At 39.2% G+C, this 24,563-nt stretch overlaps 1 protein-coding gene across 1 annotated transcript in view; it reads right to left on the bottom strand.

Moving 5' to 3' along the window:
• Nucleotides 1–14,441, bottom strand: part of ADRA1B (adrenoceptor alpha 1B) — a 76,163-nt gene extending 61,722 nt beyond the window's left edge. Inside the window, exon 1 of the mRNA XM_080398097.1 lies at nt 1–14,441. This exon is cut by the window's left edge and continues 44,061 nt beyond it. The gene's annotated coding sequence lies outside the window, so the exon portion shown is untranslated.
• Between the last annotated feature and the right edge of the window lie 10,122 nt (nt 14,442–24,563).

A 24,563-nucleotide genomic window follows, 5' to 3' on the forward strand; every position in this document is an offset into this window, starting at 1 on the left:
AAATTATTTAGGATGAAAATATTGCTGCAGCCTATTAACATTTCCACAAAGCTACAGCTTAATTTAACATTATGTCCAAAACCACAATCTAATTTTGCAAAGTAAAGCTGTACTTTGAAAGGCTGGATTTTTCTGATTTTTTTTTTTTTTTTTTGCATTAAAATTAGTGTCACTAGGCATCTCAGCTGTTGAGGTGGCTTTGGATATTTTAGATGTCTCTTTCTAATAATAAATTATTAATAAAGTTTAGCTGAAAAATGTTTACAACCTCAAAACTGAATACAATAATACAAATGAACTATATTTAAAAAGATGCAAAAGATGAACTATAGAAATAAAATAACACTACAGTTCTTGATTTCATGGTAAATTAATAGCTCTTTTAATTCCCAATTATTTTAATGTTAATCAGTGCTGTTTCCACTCTCATTCCAGTGTGCAGGGTATTTAAATTTATAGCATTAATAATGTAGTTTTTAAAAAGCAATCTCTTTGCTTTATTTTCATCCTGCTGTGGCCCAATCCCAGCATGTTCTCTAGTGCTAAAATACTGATGAGTGAGTTCTTTGCTTTTTGAAAAAGGTCGTTTGCAATTAAATGCTATGGCAAAAGAGGGTTAACGGTGCAAAATAGGATAATGGTGTTTTTTCACTGCTGTTTTCAGGCATATCTGTGCTGGAGCAGTAAGACCAGGCACTTAAGAGGCTGTGTGCTGTAGAACAGCTGGAACTGTGTGCTGCTCTCCGTGCTGGGTAAGCCCTGCTTGTGCTGATACAGCAGCTCACTGACAACTTGTGAACATGCAGGACCAAACATTACTTTTTGCTTCTTAATCGCTTTCTTTCAGCACCTCTTCAGTCAGTTTTATATCACTAGAGAACCATAGACTGGCTGGCAAATCATGTTCAGTGCTTTACCAACGTGCTTCAAACATAAACTAGTGATTTATGAAGCAATCCCCTATTTAAAGTCCAATTTAAAGTCAGGCCAACAACTATTATTTTTCCAGCAAATCTTTCAAAAATCATAAATATTCAGAGTTGTGAACAGCGAATGCTCAAGTGCTGCTCTTGAGAAAGCATCTAACATTTTCCTTTCCTATGAGGAGGTTTTCGAGTATTTGGAGCTCAGTCGTCTGCTGGTGACAGGGAAAGATTTTCTGCCATTAAAATCAACCTGATCTTTATGAAGTTCTACTACTGCTTTGTTGAATGCGTCTTCTGCTGTAGTCACAGAAATACATAAAACTTGCAAATTGCAGTCTGCGCTATGTTTTATAAGGAAAATTAAAGTACCAATTTTTGTGGCATTTTTGGCAAGCTGAACGCTGTATATGTGGACTTGAATTAAACAGCAACAAGAGAAAACAGGTATTGCAAAGGCTGTAGCCATACATCAGTTTTTACTGTGAAGCTAAAAGTTACAGAGAATCAGAATCAGAAATATAGTCCATAATCTGATAGTTAGGAACTGCTTGTGCTGAACATGCTTCTCCGTGCAGGTACGGACCTTGTTCTTTACTGGCTGTTTACAAGGGTACTGATAAATATGGTTTCCCCAGTTTTGTGCTCAGAACACACCAGTACTTTCCCACATGAAAAGTGGTGACTATTTTACCACATTTCTAAGCCATTTCAGAGTGCAATTTCCTAATGTCAGCTGTAACAGAAGGTCCCGTGACCCCAAATGGGACACTGAGCTACACCTTCTGTTCATTGTCATTGTGAAGGGGCAGTAGGATGGATTCCTGTACCCTCTGTTTTTGAAGTTGTCTCCCTCCATCCTGCCTGCAGTCACGAACCTGTTTCTGTTAGGCCTCACGTGGACACTAGGCAAGAGTAAATTTGTCTTGTGAAATACTAGCCTTACCTGAGCTCAGGTGTTTTATCTAATAGAAATATTCTGTATTTAAATATTGGATGCTGGCACTAATCAAATCCTAGTCCACTTCTTCTCATTTTCACTTCTTTTATTTCCCAACCACCTGTATAAGACAAGATTGACTGAAACACCCTTTGAATATTCTGCTTTGCCGAGTGTGATTGCCAGTGTGCAGGGTCTGCACTGGCCTAATGTCATTGTTCCGCTGCGCACTAGATAGGAAAATTACTTGTTTTTATCAGGAGCACAGGACAAATATAGAAAAGTGATCTACAGAATTAGATCAAAGGTGGAAGAATAAATCAACTTTTACTAAAGACTTGTGCTTCCTGGCAAAGAAAGATTCTGAGAATATTCCAGATTGTTTCAGGGCAGCAATCGATGAGAGAGAAAGGACACACATTTTGAAGGCAGAAAATGTTGCTGTGTAAGCACAAATGGAATTACATGTGTCCTATCAAGTTAATCTGATTGTACCTTGAACTGTTTACAAAATTGCGGAGGAAGATACTCAAATATGACCACTTTCCATGAAAATGCCTTTGTAAATTAAGCATTATGAAATATTTATTGGTGTTCTTATTGATCTTTAAAGATACTAAGTGGTAACAGCAGGTGTTGTGGAAACCTCTGCCACCTCATCATGGCCATTTCTAATAAAATTTTTTTCAAAGAGAAGTTCCACCTCTTCTGAAGGAGCAGGGGAGTTAGGACTCTTGGGTCACTGTGCTGCGTTGCTTTTATTGAGTGTCACACAGAAACCATACCAGACACAGGTTAAGAGAAATGGGTACATCTCATTGTTGTACAGATCCCCAGCACATTTTACATATCTTATGTAGCTGCATAGATTCCTCAGTCAAAAGTTGTTTTCAGGGTAATCTAAAAATCAAGGAATGCTAACTCTTCTTAATTGAACTGAAACTCATTGTATCTTAATTAGGACAGCCTTTTGGGTATTTTGGTACCTTTTTGGTACTGCTATTTTTTTACAACCTAGTAAAACCAAAGTAAGCTACTATCAAGTAAACAACTGCACTCTGGGATTTTCAGGATGTCTGATGATGTTTGTATCCTCATTACCCTTGTGATGGCATCACTCAATTAGATACAAAGCTGAGCTCATAAAAGAGAATGTAAAGAGTTTTCCATATCATCCTTTATTGGGTACTCACATCTGGGTCAGCGTGGAATTAAAAACAAGATCATCACATCATCGTTTTTGATAAAGGAAGCATATTGTGCACATATTATTCTGGTTATCTAATGGAAAAGGTTTGGAGCTGACGGCTTGCTTTATTCCCCACAGCCCATACAGCTGTCTTAGAATTTTAGCTCTGTCAGATACAACATCTGAAGTTGTGACTTATTAATATATTTTATATGAATAATGCTACCATCATAAGAAACCAAATTAATACAAGTTTGAAAAATCAGTTAACCCTCATGCTTCACAGTATAAATTATCTTTCGGGAAGAAGAAAATTTCCCTTTTTAAGATTTCTTGCCCCTTTCTCTGTAGTAACATGTGTTTTATCAGCTCACGTAATATTAAAAAAATATTTTTGTAACTAAGCATTCTTCCTCACCACTTCTTGGATTGCTGTGTCAGACAGTAAGTATTATCTTGAAAGTAAAAGCTAGCTGAAGGCTTACAGTCCCATGATTCACTCTCTACAAGCATGACAGAAAGCTGAGATATAACTTTGCCAGTGATTCCAGGACAACTTGTGTAACCTTTGGCTCAAATAAAATGTTGTTTTTCCACTCCTAAATTGTGTAATAAATAAAGGATCAAGAAGTAAAGAAATGCAAATAATGTTATCAGTGAAAGTAATGAGACCCTGCAACCGCAGATCTGGTAGTTTCTTTGTCTTAAAAGGCAATTGATTCCAAACTGATGTCTGTCTATAGTCTTAAATTCAGCTCAAGACTGTTGAGCTCTCTTCAGAAATTACTGGATAAAATACAATGAACTAGGCTGGGCTGGAGTATGAGTCTATGATCTGAATAGTATTTCCTATTTCTAAAATTTCTGAGGCAATATGTACCCAAAGGAGGTTTACATATTAACAAGATTACCACTGGAGGTGTTTCACAACCAGTGAGGGATAACCCTTAAAGTGTGGAATAAAAGATAATTGACACTGGAAGCAGAGGCCACCAAAAATTGTGTCTCACTCTAAAGCATTCCTTCATCCTCCCACCATCTGTCTCAGGATTAACTATTTTCTGTTAACCTCTAAAGTCAAGCACAAAAATAAATATTGCAGCTTTATCATTTTTATCAGTTGCACATAAGCTTGTTCTTTCTTTTATAGTAAATATTAGTGCATAGGGTCACCAGAAAACTTGACTTTGAAAAAGTTCAGTCAACAGTATTTGTGATACATAAATATTGCCTTAGAGGAAAGCCCCCAAGAAAATAACTGGGACAGAAGCCAAAATCTCTACATTCTTCCTGCATATTTGTTCACAGTCTTAATGAATTAAATCTAATGGGATTCATGAATGATCCCAGGGCTTTTATCTCTGCTGTCTCAGTCAGATAGGTCTCCACATACCTATAGCCCCATTTGAAAGTGATTTTTGTAATTTATTTTCTAAAATAAGTCTACTTAATTTACACAGTTTATTCTACTATCCTATTGTCCAATGAACAATCTTGCCGGTCATTGTAACTATTTCTTTACCTGCTCTTCTGATAAAAGTTTTTTTATTTAGCTAGCTGTCATAAATATTCCCATTTACTCTCTGGATTAGTGTTGCTGGTTTTCAGCCCAGGGGGAGCATAACATAATAACTAGAGGGAACTGGAAGCACCTGTCATTTTAGAGACATTGCAGAAAGCTCTCCCTTTGTTTAACGTGAGCCTGCAAGGACTGAGTAGTCCATGTAATATGAAATAATTTACATGCACAAGATGATTAAGCTTTATTTGGATTTCCTTCTGCTAAGCACTTTGCTAATTTGCATATTAATACTACATTAATTAAAAGAAGGTTGCTGCCCATCAAACCCCTCATTAAATGCTGTCTGCTCATCTGATAGATGTCTATTTTTCCCAGGTCTTCTAACACAGATGTATCAGGAACATGCAGTGCTCTTGGGAAAGGCAGAAGACTGAATAAAGCCAGAGACTTTCATTGCCAAGGTAAGCCACAGCTGGCAGTTCAGCTTCCTACAGATTCTTGCCAAGACATCCCAGCACCTGAGCTTCTCCCTGTTTATAGTTACAACCTCCATACTGCTCCGCTCTTACAGGAACATTGTATTTTCTCTTTTACCAAGATGTGCACAAACATACAGCTCTACGTAACTGACATTTAGACTAGAACTGTTTGCCCAGAGAGGAAGGAGAATCTCTATCCTTGGCAATGTCCACACCTGGAAGAGGCACAGCCCTGAGAACTGTGTTCTGACCTTGAAGCCAGATCTAACATGAGTGAGGGGCTGGACCAGAGGCATGCAGAGCTTGTATCCAACCGTTAGTGATTCTCTAGCAGTGGCACTTCTGTATTTGTTCTGGGTACCAGGATTTCATTTCTAGATGAATCACTGCTGCTTTAAACAACGTGTTTTCTTCTGGGTAGTCTTACATGTCTTTGAAATACCTTATCTGTGTTTTGGAAGAAAGGCCTTTTATAGGTTTTGAGGAGCGTGGATTCACTGCAAGCAATGCCATGTGCTGGATTTTAGCAAATATATCACTGGCACAAAATTCACAGTTGATTGCTTTTGCCAAATACCAGATGAACTCTGTATCTGAATACTGTAGAGTTTTTTTCCACTCTTTCCAACTTTGCAATCTCTTTTAGTTATTAGTAGACATAGCTTGTTTATAGATGCTGTCTTTTAGGAAATGTTCAAAAACAAACAGCCCCCTGCTCTCCTCTGCCCTTGTCCTCAGATGCCTTAGTTCATATTAGAACAATTTCCTTTTCCCTGAAGCACGTACATTTTTCATCCACCATTACAGCCAGTGAAAGAATTTTCCCCTCCCACTCTCAGAATGATTTTGAGTATTCACAAATGACAGTTTTAAAATGTTTTGGATAAAAACAAAGTATGTCCTGCTATTCTTTACATACTTCAAATGTTTCTGGAGAAATTATGTATTAATCTGCACACAGAGAAAGGCTGAAAATAATTTTTATGTTGGAATTAGTTGTGTGTATGTGTGCGTGTGCGTTTAACATAAAATAATCTACTATGGCAGAAGCAGGCTACTTTAAAGTTGATGAAGGCAATCTGTGACAATTAAGGAAGCAATTTTTTTTAATTGCTAAAATTATTTCCTGAATTACTACTTAGAGATATTGCATTTTTCTTAATTTGTTAAAACTGAAATACTCTACAATAGTTTAGTTTCTTCATTTAACATAATACTTAAACAATCAGAAACATTAATTATGACTTTTAGATATGAACGTAATTGCATTGTCAAATATGTAAATACATTTTCTAGCTCTTTTCAGAGACGTTTACTGTTTAAGTAGCTAGAGATCATTTTAATGGACTAAGAAATAAAATAATTTCATGAATATTATAGAGATCTAAATCTACTTTTCTGATGTTACTATCTCTGAGGCAACAGGATTTGCTATAAAAAATGCTTTGGCCATAGTCCTGTCACAATGGGACGAATGTTTTAAGTATATATAATGTTTCAGAGAGTACTGCTTCTTTTCCATTTTATTTTTGCTCCTCAAATCTGACTAATATTTTGAATTGAATGTTACGTCTCCAAATTTTCCTCTTTTGTAATTCCATGATGGGCAGTGCTGCTCCAGACTTCATGAGGTAAAAAATGGCATCACTCAAAGAAATGCTATCAGAAAACTTACTTGCATCTTCCAAGCAGTGAGATGATGAAAAATGTAAATAGAGTATGTCCTTTGTTGTATAAAAATGTGGAATAGCCTGTCCTCTTGGTTGTGGTGTTTAGCTCCACATTTGTACTGTCCTTTGGAGTGTGACTTGTGCAGCCTTTGGAGGGAAAACCAACGGCTGCACACTCGCAGAAGGAAGCCCTTCCACTCCTCACAAATGTGCTACCTCTGCTTTGTGAAGGTGGTGGTCAGCACAGAGAAATTAGTCACGGCTTTTGGCTTCTTTTCTGTCATCTTTTATGAGTTTCTGGGTGGTCCAGCTCAGTAAGTGCATCCCTCTGTAAAATAACCATTTGGGCAGAAACTGCAACACGAGAGAAGTGTCCTTTTCCATACAGATTGGTTCAAAATCAACAGCTTTACTATTTCCTGTTGCCCTCCTATATTGCTTTTTTCTGCTGGAAGAGTGTGTTGCAAGGATAAAGAGTGTAAGAGAGGGCTCGTACCATACTCATCCCTTGCACTTTAGGTGATGTTTATAAAGGTCCCGTGTCTTCAGCTGTGTTCACAAAGCTGGGCTTTACTGGGGAGAAGCTAAGGGAACATCCGTTATTTTGTTAGCACTTTCTAGAGCAGTATGAGCTCTCTCCTTAAAGTGCACGAAACCGGCCACATGGCTGGAAGGATGAAAGGCTGAGAGAGGAAAGGCTGGGAGAGCTGGGCCTGTGTAGCCTGGAGAAGAGCAGGCTGAGAGGGGATCTTACCAAGGGCTACAAATATCTTCAGGGCGAGGGCCAGGAGGACGGGGCCAGGCTCTGTTCAGTGGTGCCCAGTGACAGGACCAGGGGCAACGGGCACAAACTGAAACACAAGAAGTTCCTTCTGAGTATGAGGAAGAACTTCTTCACCTTGAGGGTGACAGAGCACAGGATCAGGCTGCCCAGGGAGGCTGTGGGGTCTCCTTCTCTGGGAACGTTCAAAACCCACCTGGATATGACCCTGTGCAGCCTGCTTGAGAGGAACCCGCTTGAGTAGGGAGTTGGACTAGGTGATCTCCAGAGGTCCTTTCCAACCCTGACCAGTCTGTGATTCTATGACTGCAGGGATACTTTATATTCAGTGTCGCCTATATCCCATATTTACACACAGGACAAGTACTGGCTGACGCCTGCTTTCTGAAACTATGAGAAGCAAAGTTGAGGCTGAGATGTGGGACCTCCCTTTTTTCCAGCCTGATTTGTCTGTCACCCTTATTCTAAATTTAAGATACGAATTTACAGAATGCAAAAGAAAGAATCAGAAATGCTGGCAGTTAAAGTAAGCAGCAGAACATCTTGTGTTTATTTTTAGTTTGAAAAAGTGGATTTTCTTTTCCATATGCTGAAGTTCTGCTGTCAGAGCCCGGCTGGTAATGTGCATGTTTTTGAAAACTTTGTGAACAAGTAAATGTTAGCCGTGCTTAGATGGACCTTTGGCTTAGCTTCTGACCCTTTTGTGGTTATTTTTGGCAAGAAAGTCGCATAGAATAATAAGCAGTGGGATTGAAACGTAGAGAAGAACCATGCTCTGTGTTGATGAAAGCTCTCTCAGAAGGCTTTTCCCAAAGGAGGCCTTTCTCAGGCTACACCTCATTGTCTGTCACCTCCTATAAGCTGAACCCCAGAGGCAGCATTACTGCACCTGTGAACCTCTGCCTGTCAAAGTCAACAGGCTCTCAGCATTTCTTTTAGCTCCCTTCATGAGTGACACCTGTCAGATCCAGAAGGCAATGATGTGCCACTTTGCAGCATCTCAGAACTCTGGTGCCTCTAAGCCAAAGCATGTATTTGCTCAGAATCACAGATGCCTCCTATCTTTATTGAACAGCTATTTCAGCCCAGAATGAAAACTGTAGTCCCAGAAGACTTTGATAGAAGTTTTGTAAAATGTTAGATAGGAATAGCACAGTACAGCAAAATGTGTAATGCACATAGCCGATCTTTGGCCTGCTTACTTTTCTCTCTCTGGGAGAATAATATCTGTACGTAAACACTGTGTGTTGGACTCCTTGCCAGCTGCAAATGTTCATATTAAGAAGAATTAATCATAAACCTCCTGTACTAGGAAGATGTTGGACATAGAGGTTTATAGTGGAATTCATATCCCCTAACTTCAGATATCTGTCATGTGTTCATCAGCTCTTTGTCCACGTTATCCTCACTGGCAAAGCAGCATCTTTATGGGATGATTCCTCTCCTCCTAGAGTAGAAGTTTAAAATACTGAATGAATTGTCCTTTAGGAATGCCAGGTTTTTCCCTCTAATATTGAAGGGAGTCTAAATAACTAACTCAGATGTTGATATCTGCATGTTAGCTTCTAAATATGTACCAGACAAATGGGCTTCCAGTGTGGGGATATACCAGCTGTTACTGCCAGAACTAAAGACGCCCAAGAATTTAACCTTCCTTTAAATTTTGAGGTCTATTATAGCTTTGTAGGCTATACATATAAAAAATCCTATCAGAAAAAGCATTATCACATTTGGACATGAAATTACCTGAGTGTCTGAAAAAAAACATTCCATTATATGTTTTTGTGGTATCTTCCCAGCATGTTTAAATGTATTTAGTCTCTGTTACATCTAATTTTTAGAGGTTAAGTGATAAGCCAGACATACTGTATTTCAGGAGAAATAGATAACAATCTAGTGATTAGTCATACTGTATTCTTTTTCTAAAAAAAAATAAAATCAAAAAGCCAACTCTTTTATTACTGCTCCTAGTTAACACTGTAACTTCAAAATTAGCTGCCAGCCCACAATCCTTTATATCTTTGATATGTCTTTGAAAATTGTATTAGTGAAGGTGTTCTTTAGTAACAATAACAGTGTATTTTGGTTCTCCTCTTTCCTTAATTGTAGTTTTAATTCAGAGCAACTTTTCACGTTAACCTGGTAACACCTCTGACAATATAAAATCTGTTCTACAGCTTTTTCAGTTCTTTACTGTTAGTAGTATGGAAAGCTGCCCATTTTCACTCTTTCAGTCTAAGAGACTTTTAGCTTGGCTAACAAAGCTTCTCAGCTGTAGAGAAATAGTCATCTAGTTGCTGAGAATGTGATTAGAGGAAATTAATTCTGGATAAAATGCAGGTTTATGTCCTTGGACCTTAAGTTCTCCCCATCTTCTCTGGTCCTGCACTGCACAAATATCACTCATTAATGACATAGCTTTGAACCTCAGCACTTTTTCCATAATTTTATACCTTGGGACTTAATCACATTTATATTGTAATTTTATTAGAAAAGGCTAATGTACAGATCTTGTTAAAGGAATGAAGGTGATAAATTTTCCTCCTTGTTTATTGTACTTGCTTCTGATACATTTATAGGAGAGGTGAAAGGAAATTAAAATAAAGCCATTCAGATAAAATTTTAATATATAGTTTTACGGTTCTGCAATAGTGACTATATGATGAGGCTTGTGAAACAGTCTCTGTTACACTCCCAGCCTGTAACTCCCCAATACTACAGGTTTGTACCCTAGAAAAGCATTTTTGCCACTTTCAAAGTTACCTAACCTCAGGTCGTGCTATTTATTAAGCAGTATCCAAATCCATTAACAGTTTTGTGGATTTCAGCAGAGTAACTTCTGTTGCAGGATGCTATTGTAATGATTAAGGAAGGTTTCAAACAGTCAACTACCTGCAGTAATTTCATTAGAAAAAAAGAAGGAGAAAAGCAGTGAACTTTTCTACATGATTTCTACTTGCTGGCCATACTATACTACAAAGATTCCCATTAATAGCAGTTTTAGAGATTTTGAAATTAAAATGCTGAATTTGAACTTCTGTCCCTACTAGAAAGAAACCCCCAGCCCCATTCCAGGTTTTTCTGCATGTGCCTGTGTGAAGGATGGATATTTTGGGACTGATGCAGTAGACCAGCACAGACTCGTGTTCTTCACTTTGACACTGAATAGCAGAGCTTTCCATGGAGAGCATTTGTTTTGCCCTTCCCATCCCACACACCCGACATGTGTGATCACCAGCACCTAATCCATAGCATACCACAGGTGATATAGTGTTTTTTCTTTCTGTCAGCCTCAGTTTCAATACAGTATTTCCCATGGCATGAGCAAGCCTGGAGGATGTCCCAGATGCTCTCTGCAGGCTACATGCTACTAATTGCTGCCTTACACGGTGTGAAGGCAACCCAGCCTGCTGAGGAATGGGCTGCGTGCAGCAGGTCTCCAGCCAGAAAGTTCATCTGTCTCAAGGGTAATGCTTGTGACAGGGGATGTGGCTCTATCATATGGCTTGTAGCTGTCCATTTATTCTGTCTAACTAAGGATTTAGAGTGAATAAACCTCTCCATTTGCCTAATGCCAAATCGTACTGGTGTGAGAGCTGGGGAAAGGAACAAGAAAAATACTGGATCCTTGTTTAATTATATTCCTGCTCTCATCTGCTTTTTATTCATTGGTCTCCAAGCAATTAATGAAATAGGCTAGTAATACTACTTCAACTTCCATGTGTCCCAGTGGCAAAACAGTTGTATGAGTAGATGCAAAATACAGAATCTTTGGGTCCCAGGCAACTATCCTGTCTGTGACAGTATTTTGAGAAGGTCTTATTAGTCAGCATTTTTTCTATTTTCTCAGTGTTTGATAGTACATGCAGATTATTTTTGCTTGTTTGTTTTACATATAAATATCATGTTAAAGTAAGAGTAAATAAGAGCAAGGCAGTAAAATTCCCATATAAAAGAAAAAAAAAGGTATTGTTTTATCTTTAAAACTGTTTGCTTCTCCCCTGCTTTCTCTCTCCTGAACTTAAAATATCCAGCTATAATTAAATATCCTCCTTTTAAAGTAGGGAACTACATTCACAAGATTGGAGAGGCCAAGAGGCAAAGCCAAGATGGGAGAGCATAGCTTTCTCCGAGCTCTGTAGTGGGAGCCACAATATTACCTTTGCTCCAATGTCTTCAGACAGTTTCCCAGCAGGGTAGTGAGCTATTTGAACATACCCTGATGCACAGCTAGACTCTATATGCTAAAATAATTCTAACATAGTCTATAAACTTAATTTAAAATCAGATATATGCAAGTAAAGAGGTCTTCACTACCCTGGATCTTCTTTTATGACCCATATCCACTGTCTACCTCCTTGGTTTTCTCTAAATCCCCCACTCTTTTCTTTTACTGCTGTCTTATAAAGAGGAAGGATTAAATGACTATCTCCTGTGACTCCTGTACATCAAGGATTCTGACAGGGCTGGTGCTTTTCTCCCTGTGCAAAAGGGGATGGTTTCTTCAGAGTTCTCTGCTCGCTCATGCTTTGCAGTGGGCACCCCAGAATTCCTCCTTTGGCCACCATGCTGCACAGGGGGATTTCCCTGCTGGTGGTCACTGCTGCTTTCTGACAGGGGAGGCAGAGCGCAGCCCTCACACAGCAGATCTCCACCATTTGATGTGTTGAAGGATAAAGGCTCTTGCAATGGGACCTTGAGCCAGGCTGATGCTTCAGGTCTGTTATGTGTATGTCAGTCTCCCTCTCTAGAACTTGACAAGCATCCTAGTGAGAAGCAGATTACCTTTTAGAAAGGTATAGTTTAGATACCACTCTGTTTTCTCTCCTTGGACTGTACAGATCTTACTGTTTTCCTGACTTTAGATCCTGTAGTTGCACTTAAATTAGGTGTGAGTTGTAAGAGTTCTAACTACAGCTCATAATCTCTTCCCCCTCCTAGCTAGAGGCTGTCAGATTCTGGAAGTGAGCAGGAAGGGCCTGGGTAAATGCATGATTATGGCACCCTGGCAAAACCTCTTCCTGCTCTGTACCAGATACCCGAGCAGACCAAAGCCAGAGTGGGCACCTGTGTACGTTGCAGCCTGTTTGGGGCAGGAGTGCCAGCCTGCCACCCAGGGCAAGAATTCCTCCAGCGTGAGCAGTGGTAAGAGCAGGCAGGTCAACCTGCTGGGCTCGTCCTGCTGGGTCCCAGCCTTATCTTCCGGCCTTCTGAAGAACACAGAACTAAGCAGGACTAGCGACATGTAAGATGTGGAGAAACAGCCTGTGAAATATTTGAAAATGTGCAGTGGCAACTGCATACACACATTCCTATGCATGCGACCAGCAAATAAACAAGATCTGATAAGCTAGAACAGAAGATCTATTTTTACTTGTTTATAAATGAGTACCGTGGTGCTGGTGCTGCACAAGACAACTGATAGATTATTTTTTTTCTTCAGAGACTTTTTTTAACAGGAAGAGGTTGAGGAACATTCCTTTTTGGCAGGCTTTAAGAAATTCTAGCTCCAGGTTCTGAGGCAGACCCAGGAGTCCCGTTAATACTTGGTTGTATACCTTTTGTTTGAGACAGTATCCTAATTTCAGAGGACACAAAGACAATGTAATAATAATAATAAAGTAAATAATTGTATATATTCTTGGGACAGTCAGCCAGTATAGTATAATTGTCCTTAAAGGATACAAACACCAGTCTGAAAATGAAAACCTGCTGCTATTTTTTTATTAATTCTGGATCTTCTGTATTTTTCCCTTTTATTTGTATCTACAAAAATCTGGTAATTTGGGGGCAGTAATATCAATCAACAGTTTAGTTGGAGTTGCAAAGATTGTCTAATTGGAAAGGCTATAGTCCAATGATATGCCCATTAATAAGTTCCATTTCAAATGAAACCAGCAGGAAGTTGTGTGGAAGATTTATTTTTCCGCATGACAGAATCTCTAAATACAAAATGTATACATATGTCTCTGATGTCAGAGGAAAATGAAGAGCCCAGATAGTTACGCTGGTGTAGAAATCAGAGTAATTGCAATGAAATCAAAAGAGTTACTGCTCATTTACAAAGTGTAGCTTAGAAAAGAAATGCTTTCCTCCTTGGCCATTTGTCATCTACTTTGAAGCTATTTGATGGAATTTGGAGTGGGCTGAAGCGGTAGTTCAAAAAACATATGGTATGGCAACAACATAAAATTGAAGCAGCATGTTGTGGAGACCTGCATGAGTCAGTCGTGCTTATAGAAGCTATATATATAGAAATCTCTTTCCAAGGATATTTCTGTGGGGAGCATACAAAATACTTAACAGATTGTCTGAAAATAAACTCTGATACTATAACCAGCAGAAGGAAAGAGGCTTCAGTTCAGGTTCCTTGAACCAAAATAATTCTGCAGGTTCCAACAGAGAATGAGCTGGATGATTTTCCTCTGGTTGACATATACTTTATATGTCCAGGTGCTAGTTGATATTTCAGATTCATATGTTTATTATTTAATTGTGATAGTGCTCATTTTCTAAGCATCCAGATTTTGTAATAAAAAATACTGTGGAATGCTGAAGAGAGATTCATTGTTACTAATACTGCCAAGCTACAAAGTCCAAACTGAAGACATAATTTACACATCTTAACATTGTAAGCTGAAGGACATTGAATACATCAGACTGCTAAGAGAAACAAGATCCAAATGAGGCTCCCCCTCTGGAAAACAGCCCTCCATCCATACTGGAAAACTGAATGCAGTTGCAGAAGGAAGGCGGTCTCAGCTAGTATCCTGCAGTAACTAGATCCTCAGCAGTCCTACATGTGCTAGAGATTTTGTTAATACCTTAAACCCTACCTGGAAAAAACACTGAGTAAATGTTCAGATTTGTGTTGCCCAGCTGTGTTGTGATGGGGCTGACCACATATAAATGGATGGTGAGATCAGTTCTTCAGTTAACTGGGAAATTTTAGGAGATAGCTGAATGAATACAAAACCTTCTCAAACATTAGCAAATGTCTTAATTTCTTCACATGAAAATACTTGTAAATATATGAAATTTTATCAGGAAAGCATGTTATTTTGGTTACCTTTGGGCATGTGTACTGCATGTGTATATGAAATCATAGGTCAATAACGGTAATGCTTAAATTGATCTCCAGGGAAGGTATGTGATTTTAGAGCATTAACAAAGAATGATCAGAATTCTCAATATTCCCCACTAGGAGATAAAAGAGACAGAAGCAAAGGCTGTAAAAAGTGTGTGTCCATTGTCACCCTCTATGAGCCAGGGACAGGCTGGCTCTTCCAGCTGTGTTTAACCAAGGAGATCTTTATCTGAACATTAGGGCTGGGAGGCAGCAGAGCACCCCCTGAGGTACAGATCTGGTAAAAGTGCCTGAAGTTGCCCTAAATATTGCTTCGGTGTGCATGGGTTGGAAGAGTGAACTGCCAGCCACTTGGGAAAAATCTGAGCAGAAACAGAGATAGCATTGCAATTCTGCACTTTCCACTCTGTGAGGGTTATTTTGGCCTCTCTCCTCAAACCTGCATCAGTTGCCTGCTCTTGGCTGAACACCCATTCATCATTTTGTTACTCTGAAATCAATGAATCTCAATATAAAGCCTTATGAGCTTTAAATGCTCCAAAATTAGTATGTGTTAGCAGACAGAGGCCAATCAATCTATCGACAAAAATTAATCTGTCTTGTGAAGAGTGGTCTGCAGATCAATTTCTTGTGTGAGCTGAGCCACTCTATTGACTGAGCTATGGGAACAGATGATGGACCTAAAAGTTCTGCAAATTAAATGATTTAAATTAGTACTGCAAGTATTAAATCAGTGCTAGGCAGAACAAGAGGTGGTGTGTTCTAATGTTTATCCTAAAATTAAATCTGGACAGCTGTTGAACAGTGATATTTGTCATAGATTTTTAGTTTTCTGGGCCAACATTCTGTCCTTTTCCAGTCCTTGCATTGTTTTTTATTCACTAATTTGGAACTGAATTATAATCAGTGTGATTAAGGATAGATGGATTCAAGGATTTTTCTATAGATGACAGAGAAAGAGAAGGAAAAGATGATTTGTGTGATTTAGTCCATGAAAAATTACCAAAGTTACTATATCTTTTGGGAATATTAGCAGAGCAGCACTCAAGGATCTTGAAGCAGTCTTCATTAGCATGAGCCCACAGACTAGGGTAAAGCATTTTATTCACCCAGGGTGCATACGTGCCCTTGAGTACTGCTGATAGATGTGTAGCTTTTGGGACACACAGAAGGATTTGGTTTCCACTGTGATTAAATTCTTAACTCTATTCTAAAAATGAGAAAGAAAGGCAGTATGGTAACAGTCATGTCTTCCAGCTCTGGTTATTTTCCAGGTGAAAAACACTGGTTTTCAGTATCTGGAAGTGGTAATTAGAACAATAATTGAAAGGATGTTACGTTACATGACTCTCGTTCACAGCTGCAAGGCTGTCACCCAATACATCTGCTTCCCTACCTGATGTCATATTTGCATTCGTGTTTTCTATGAAATAGTTCAGCTGATGAAAACCAATTTTCTAGGCTGAGAGGCAGGGTTGTACTCCAACAGAGGTTTGATTGGGGCTTGTGGTTGGTGATGTTGAATGTTCAGATTGCTCTTTACAGAACTACTGTTTCATAGTAGTATTTGTGACTTTCCTACTCTTTCCTTTTTCAACAATGATTGTTGGTTTTGTTCCTGAAGTTACACAACGAAAAAATTGTCAGAACTGTTGGAAAACAATGGCTGGAGAGTCATGATCAAGCAGTGAGCAGGGAAGCTCATTCAGGGAGGCACCATGTAGGGGAGCATGGTCAGACAGCCTCTGAGTCTATGGCAAGGGCTCGGGGTCCTTCAGTTCATGATGAGCACTATGATTTCGATTGCAGATGGTATTCGTAGCCCTCAATAAAACAGGAAGCAAGAAAAACAACCTGATTGAATATCAAGGTACTGCAAGGAATATTGGCCCGTGGAGACTCAGTCTCCTCTTTCATGGTTTTCTTTGAGGCACTGTGTCCTGGGCTGGATGGGCTCCTGATTTCACCCTGTGCCCTGGTTCCTAATAGTTTACTAGGATCTCATGAAAACACATCAAAAGATGTGTGGAAAAGGCTCTAGGTAATACAATAAATATATTTTCACCTGTTCTTTTGTCTCCTAAATAAATGTTCCTTTTCTCCAGCAGCTGGAAGTCAGCTGCCTCCTTGAAAGAGCCACACTTAATTTAGCAGACAGCACTGCATTTTTTCAGCTGCAAAGGGATTTTCTAAATGCATCCTGGAGATATGGTACTGTTTCATCTCTCATGTGTGTTTTCTTAAGTGGGTACAAAGTAGCTCAGTTCATAGAATCACAGAATGGTTTGAGTTGGACAGGACCTTAAAGATCATCTAGTTCCTACCCTCCTACCATGGGCAGGGACACCTTCCACCCGCCTGGCCTTAAACACTTCCAGGGATGGGGCACACACAGCTGCTCTGGGCAACCTGCTCCAGCATCTTACCATGCCCACAGTAAAGCATTTTTTCCTAATATCTAACCAAAATCTACCCTCTTTTAGTTTGAAGCCATTCATCTTGTCCTGTCCTTAAAAGGCCATAACAAAAGGTCTGTCCCCATCTTTCTTATAAGCCCCCTTCAGGCACTGGCAGGCCGCTGTAAGGTCTCCCCAGATCCTTCTCTTCTCCAGGCTGAACAACCCCAACTCTCTCAGCCTGTCTGCACAGGAGAGGTGCTCCGGTCCTCTGAGCATCCTCCTGGCCTCTTCTGGACTTGCTCCAACAGGTCCATGTCCTTCTTGTGCTGGGTGCTCCAGAGCTGGATGCAGCACTGCAGGTGGGGTCTCACCAGAGCTGAGTAGAGGGGCAGAATCATCTCCCTCAACCTGCTGGCCACGCTTCTTTTGACATGGCCAAGGATTCATTTGGCTTTCTGGGCTGCAAGTGCAAATTGTTGGGCCATGTTGAGCTTCTCATCCATCAGCACCCCCAGGTCCTTCTCCTCAGAGCAGCAATTTAAAAACTGAAAGCTGTTATGTGTGTGCATTTATATGTACATATATTTATATGTGCAATATGGTTCACCTTGATCTAGGTAACTATATACACTATGGTCATTTTCTGGCACTAGCTGTAGATGCTGAAGTGATTTTGGGTTAAATTCTTTGCTGAATCTTGTTATTGCTATTGTAACACTAACTTTAAACCATGTGGAAGCTTTTAAGATCAATAAAAAATTCCAGCTTCTCTCTTCAGGGCAGTATATCATGTTTACATCTGCACCATTGCAGTCATTGCTGTAATTCTAGTACTACATTTTCAAGTGTTACTGGAAAAAACATCTGATTTTATGACGTTTAATGTCAGAGCATTAACCCAAAGACTCATATAATACAAATATATTTGCATGCAAAGACAGCTAGCGCAGCAAGGTAAAGCTGTGGACTGAGAGCAGAAAGAGCTGCTATATTTATTACAATGCCCAATAAATCATTTACAGCTAGACCCAATTACCTGATTATTTCCAGTGTCTGCTCTTCAATTAACAGAGTGAATATGCACCTTTAAAGAAAAAAAGATGTAATTTCTCTTGATGCATTAGATTTTTGTTTCAGCCTAGAGATGAGACAGTATGTGCAGGTTTTATTCTTAGTCATCACGCCAGAGTCCATTGCTGAGACCCCAGCTAACTCTGGGGTCTTTCACCTTGCTTTACTGGAGGGGTGGGATTACCTGTACTCTGCAACCAGCGACATTTTGTAACACATTTAACATAGGATTAAAACTTTAAAGCTTTCAAGCATGAGCTGGAAGAGACTGTGGGAGCAGACCGCATAATGCTCCTTCTGGAGCTGCACTGCAAGTGTAGCAAGAAAATTTCTGGTAGTGTGACAATGAACTGTCTCTGTAAAGGAGGTTTGGTCACTCGATCCAATACACTGGGTCAATACAAGAAAAATAATCTGATTCAACTCCTTTTATTGGGTGTTCTGATCTCTTCTTTTCATTGCTAGTGAACTGCCTACATGCGTGAATGCTCCAAAAAGCAAACCTGGCACTAATATTGTTCTGGTTATGAATTATGAGCATAGGCACCCAGATGAGCTCTTTTATTTCATGTGCAGTATGTTTATGTATAAATTATGGAGGGAAAGTAAAAAAGATTCATGTTCATAAAACTTGGGGCAGTCAGTCAGGCAACACAGGCAGTACTGGGGGATGTAGCTGCCCAGTGTGAGGTCCTGTTTCAGAGCACTGAAGACTTGATGAGGGGTGTGCTGGGATGCTGGTCTCAGGGGCTCACCTCCTGATGCTGACAGAAAAACTGCTCAGCACTGGGAGGTATGCTGTAAGGGAACCCTCTGGCCCAGGTGTCTTGGGTTGTGATCACAGAGAATGCTGAGGAAGCTTCGTGAAGCAATGAATCATGAGGAGGCTTGGATGGAGAAAATTGATACAGATCAGTTGTTAATCTCTATGGCGACCTGCAGATGGAAATTGCTATGCAATTGCTATGAATAGCTGTGTGAGCTATAAAAGCTTTGTGCCTTGCAATCAAAGCAAGATTTCTTCTGGAGAATGTCTAGGTAACGTATTGCTCAAGCACTGAGTCCATTCATTTTCTAAAGTGGTGCAATGAAAAAGATAGGTGGACTATTGTGGAACCACTGAGTCATGATTTGACTTGAGAAATTTGAATTGAGAAACCCCAGGGAGTGTATGTTCCTGACAGGAATTTGCAAAATCAATGAGGACTATTTTGTATTTATTTGAACAGATATATTATTCAGGCATTTTTTTTTGTTATTCCTTTCATGCACATAGGATGCATATGCTTCAACAGGTTCTATTTTTTACTAAACAAAGGTAATGTGCATCAACTTTCAACTAGTTTTAAACTATTTAGTGTGCTTAATTTATCTTAATTTTTATTTGATGTGAAATTAATGATAAAAATGAAAAAAAGAAGCAGGAGTGAGGTAAAAGTTAAATAATCAGTTTTATAGATCTTTTTGTGCCTGGAGCAGTACAGAAATGGATATACAAAATACAAGATGTGAATTTCAAAAGTTGCTGTCTAACAGCAGTACTGGGTCCAGGCTTTAAATCAACTTGACTGTACAACAGTTCATCAGACAATTGATGCCAATCAATGTTAGCTGTGCTTTAATAGTCAAGATTATAACTGATCAAATTTTAAATTTTGATTTTTTTTTATTGATGAAAAGAAAAGGTACTGTTCACCTTGAAAAATCAGCAAATAAATGACCTTTTACTAACTAGAGGGATGGTTTAAATTTCCTAGCATTGAAATAATCCTGGTTTATGAGAACTAGTAATGACTGATCTAATTTAGTACAAAAAGTGCCTATTGGAAATTTTGCCTTTTTGTTGCTGTTTTTACATGCATAAACGTTCCAAGATTTAATACTTGGAAGACCCTGTATGTGAAACCTGAGTACAGACCATAAGTATAGTTAATTTCATATCAAGGAAAACCTGCAAATATATTAATCCTCAGAAAAATAAGATTAACAGAAGACTTTATGTTAACAAACCGCATTTCAGAGTGTTGCCTGGAGCTATTGCATCGAAACATCATTGTTATTCAGTAGCACAGTGTGGGTGGAGAGCTATGAGCTGAAACGACCTGTTGATTATTGATTATGCATTTTACTCAAACATAAATATCTGCTTTTTCCACAGTGGTGTAATTACACACTATGTGTTATGATGAACCTTTTCCTATAGAGTTACATTTCCGTGGGCCTCTGTTCAGTGCTCTGGTGCTGTCACCACGTTGCCAGGACAGCAGTGAGATCTTTGTCTCGGAGATTGTTTCCTGCTTCAATGAGACGATACCGAACTGGCCTGAAAGCTGTAAATAATATCCACCAGAAAGTGCCCTCTGAAGCCCCAGCTTTCCATCAGCCCCTGCCCTCCATCTGATAGCTCTCTTTTGCTACTTCAATAAAAAGAGATAAAACTTGAGGTTTTAGCAGCATAGCAAAGAGTAAAGCTTGGCCAAATGTGTAATGTTTGGAAGCCTGACAGGGAGCCTTCACTGCTCAAGGAGGGTTAGGGCTGATGTTGTTTTGACCTGACATAAATATAGCAGATGGCTGTGTAGCTGAGGCTGAATAAGATCTTCTGAAGTTACTGTAGGTCTTCTGATAAAGATTTGCTCTCTTATTCCTGAGGCCATGAGTCTGCTGAGGATCTGACAGGAAAAGCTCAGAGCTGTAGTGATTTGGGCCACACTCTTCTCACTAGGAAGGAAAGCCCAGAAGGTCATTCGTGTTTTAAATGGCTGTAGTAAGATTTTAACACTCTGAGTAAGTGTGATTGTGATTGTGGCACAGTGATGACAGGGCAGTAAAAGGAGTAAGCTGTGTCTTTGTCAGTACCGTTTAGATGGATAACAAAATACAACAGTGTGCCTGAATTTTTCTTAAAAAAAATAGCTTTCTGTGGAATCATCTTCATCCACCTTTCTCTAAAGAATTTGTTTTTTCAGTTTTTATTAGTAAAAAGCAAAGATTTTAAATGGAACAGTAAGAAATAAACTTCACTGTAATTTTCATAAACCAGTCTTCTGCAGTTTTCTAACTTTTCTGCTAAATATTTCTCCCTCATATTCCACCCCTTCCCATTTTAGGCTGGATCAATAAAGAGTTCTTGTACACTGAGTTTTTCCATAGAGTGTTTGGATGTTGGGACCATAAAGCAGAAATCAAATGGTCTTTTTAAATCCCAGGCTTGTTTATTTTCAGCATGCAATAAGGAAATTGAATATATTTACTGCTGATGTGGGTAGGGAAAGGGTAGCAACAAGTGGGAAGGATGATTATCAGACCAAGAATTTATCAACAAGGAAAGACTAAACACATTCAGTAAAAGCCAGGGGATCTGCAGAAATAGCTGCACAGGCCAATATGAAAAAACTAAGTAATTAACTAATAAGTGTCAAGGGCCATGCTACCTTTGAAAGAGTTTTGATATGGGAATTTCTCACTCAAATAATTTGCTAGTATTTGCATCTAGATCTGCTTTCTCAGCTACTAAATAAATTGTTTTGTTGTTTTGTACTCCTGCTATGGCTACAGGGGTAGTATTCATAAAAGGGCATAAACTCAATTTTTTGTCTTTCTTGGGTTTCTCAAGCAGAATTGCTTGAGTAACTCAGATGTCAAGCTACCCTGCACATGTGCAGATCTGTCTGATTGCCTGCTCTCAGCGTGGCAGTCAGTTTTCTGACTTCCACCCCGTATCCATCATATGTCCCCCTCCAGGACCCTGTAGTTGACACCTGGCCCACTGAATCCTGTACCCTGGGCAGTGGGATGTTGTAAGCACTGTGGCCCTTAGCCGTCTTACGGACTCACGTGCTGAGGCATGCACACCATTCAGTCCCAAGTGCTGGTGCCTGTCCATCACATCACCCTGTGCCATCCTATACATCAGGATGCCAATGCCAGAAGTGCTCTGTAGATATATCCATAACATGAAGGTGATAATGAGCGAAGCATAAAAAGTGCTGGCAACCTGAAAAGCCAGCTGTCCTGGGGCTCGGTAAACCCTTCACTAAGAGAGCCTGCTTTGATAGGTGTCTTGGAGCTATTGACTAGGAGCATAATATTGTGTGATCATAAAATTGTCATCCATAACTCCCAAGTGATTATGGAAGAACCAGTGTCTGTAAAATAGTTTCATCTCAATTCGTTGGCAATATCAACAGAAATAGTAAAAGAAGGAAAAAAGCTTGCTAGGTATGTTTCATTTTTTAGTGTTTACTGTTCTGATTAATGATTAGTAACACAGACGTTTTGGCAGAATATGTGTAAAAAGCATCCCGACAATAGGAGACTTCAGGAATTATCTGCCAGACTAATTGCTAGAGATTTGTAATTTATGATGTCTTTATCTCATTTTCGATAAAATGGTAGTAAATATAACATAGAAAAAATCTTGCAAGGGCAGGAATCTAGATTAATTGATGTAAAGAGAAGCTCATTGGCTTGAAAGTTCTTTCCAGCTCTGATTTCTATGCACTGAGGAGAGTGATAGATAACACTTCAAGAAAACTGCATTTTTATTGTCTTTAGCGATTAAATGCTTCTTTTTGTTCAAAGTAATGCTTATATTCAGTGGATATGCTTAGCTCTATAGTAGCAAAACATCTATAAGCAATATAAAATGTATAACTACTCTGACTCCTGTGCTGAATGAAAAACAGAGGGTAAAATCTTTAAGTCATGGGTATTTATCTTGTAAAACAAATCGTAAGTCTGAGCCAACATGCGTAATACGTTAATCATTCTGGCTCTGGCAGAACTTAGTGCATTTGTCTGATATATCCTGTTCAATAACTTGAATCAATCCCTTTCACTGTTGATCAGAAAAGGAATACAATGATTTAGAAAACGGACTTGCCTTTTTTTTTTTTTTTTTTTTTTTTTTTTTGACAAATGACTGTGGAATTCTCCTGATATTTAGGATATGTCTATACTGAGAGATGGGCAGCCATATATTTCTAAGGCTTCACATATGTACTAAGTCATGTGCTTTGCCTATCCAAATGGCTTTTCTCTGAGAGATCCCAAACCCTGAGTACCTGCACGCACCTCATACCTCTCAAAAATTGTGTGATGCTTATCTTTCAGAACTTACACCTTTGAAAGTAGACTTGTATGAGTTTCTTCCTGATGCATTTTGGGGCAGCCTGACTGTCCTCATGTAATTTTGCCAGCCCAAAATACTGACAGCAGTTTTAAGCAGCATCATGAGAAGGTTATGTGGTAGACAAGAAGGGATTGAGACAAAAAGGTCTGCTAGAGGTAGTAAAGCTGAGGGTCAACACTGATTCAGATTTGGAGACACTCGACTCATGACAGAATGGAAGAGATGTGTCGCATTCTGCTTGCAACTCTTAAGTTAAGAAAAATGGTCCAATGTGATCCAGTTGTAGAATTCTTCAGCCACAGCATGAGCAATACTGGCTCCAGAGTGCCTTCACAAGTTAGCTAGCCTGCATGGACCAGTGCCAGAAGCTTGTTCCCAGCTTTTTCTAACCAGGGACTATAATTCCCACATAGAAATAGCTTGCTTTTTCATGCCCATATCCCAGGTGTGGTAGAGATCAGGAAAGCTATTGATAAGTGATCATGATTTGAATAGAAATTATAAATTCAGCTTACTCGGACTGATGCTGAGCCACTCTGCAGAGAAGAAATGAGAAAAATACTGGACTTTGCTAGGGAGAACTTTGCGGCTTTACCACTGTTGAAACTGCAGACTGCCACTGACAATTCTGCCTCTCATAACACAGGTCCTGGAGGAGAGATCAGTACAGATAGCACAGCATTTTGATGACCTTTTACTTCAGCAAACGTTGCTCAACCAAAAGGTCCAAGTAACTCATAACTAATTAATCATCACATTCAGAAGAACTTATTTATTAGGCTTTAATCCATTAACACAATGTTTATGTGGAAAATAAAAGACTATTAGGAAGCAAAACATTTTACATCTTAATCTCATGGGAATTGTGTTGCTGTATAATGTTAGTAAGAATTGCTAAGGCAATAAGCAAAACAGTTGCTTACTGTTTGGGTAAAGCTAATTTTTTCCCTTCCTGCCTTTCATTGACACACGAGTGAGTGGGCTCCTGAGGTTAGAGAAGTAGGAGCGAGGGGGAAGCAACTGGATGTACAAGCCTCTGATATGGTGTCTGCCTGTAAGCAAGGCTGGTTATTCTACTCTAGACCTCTCTGTCTGCTTTTCCATTGAAACAGATCTGAAATTGGCTTTTAAATTCATACTTAGATATGAAAGTATAGATTTGCCAGCCTAACTTTACAAAAGCTTTTAGGTTTTACTTACAAAATATATGTCAAGATTTTCAATGGCAGGAGCCTACACATAATTTATTTTTTAAAAATAAACACGTTCAGATGAAGTCTTTGGTCCAATAGGTGGAGCCAAATATCTTGACTTGTAGCCAGATCAGTGTTTTCAAATAAATTTGCCAGATTCAACCAGATGGTTCTG

Source organism: Falco punctatus, assembly GCF_963210335.1.
Source record: "Falco punctatus genome assembly, chromosome: 8".
Lineage (NCBI taxonomy): Eukaryota > Metazoa > Chordata > Aves > Falconiformes > Falconidae > Falco > Falco punctatus.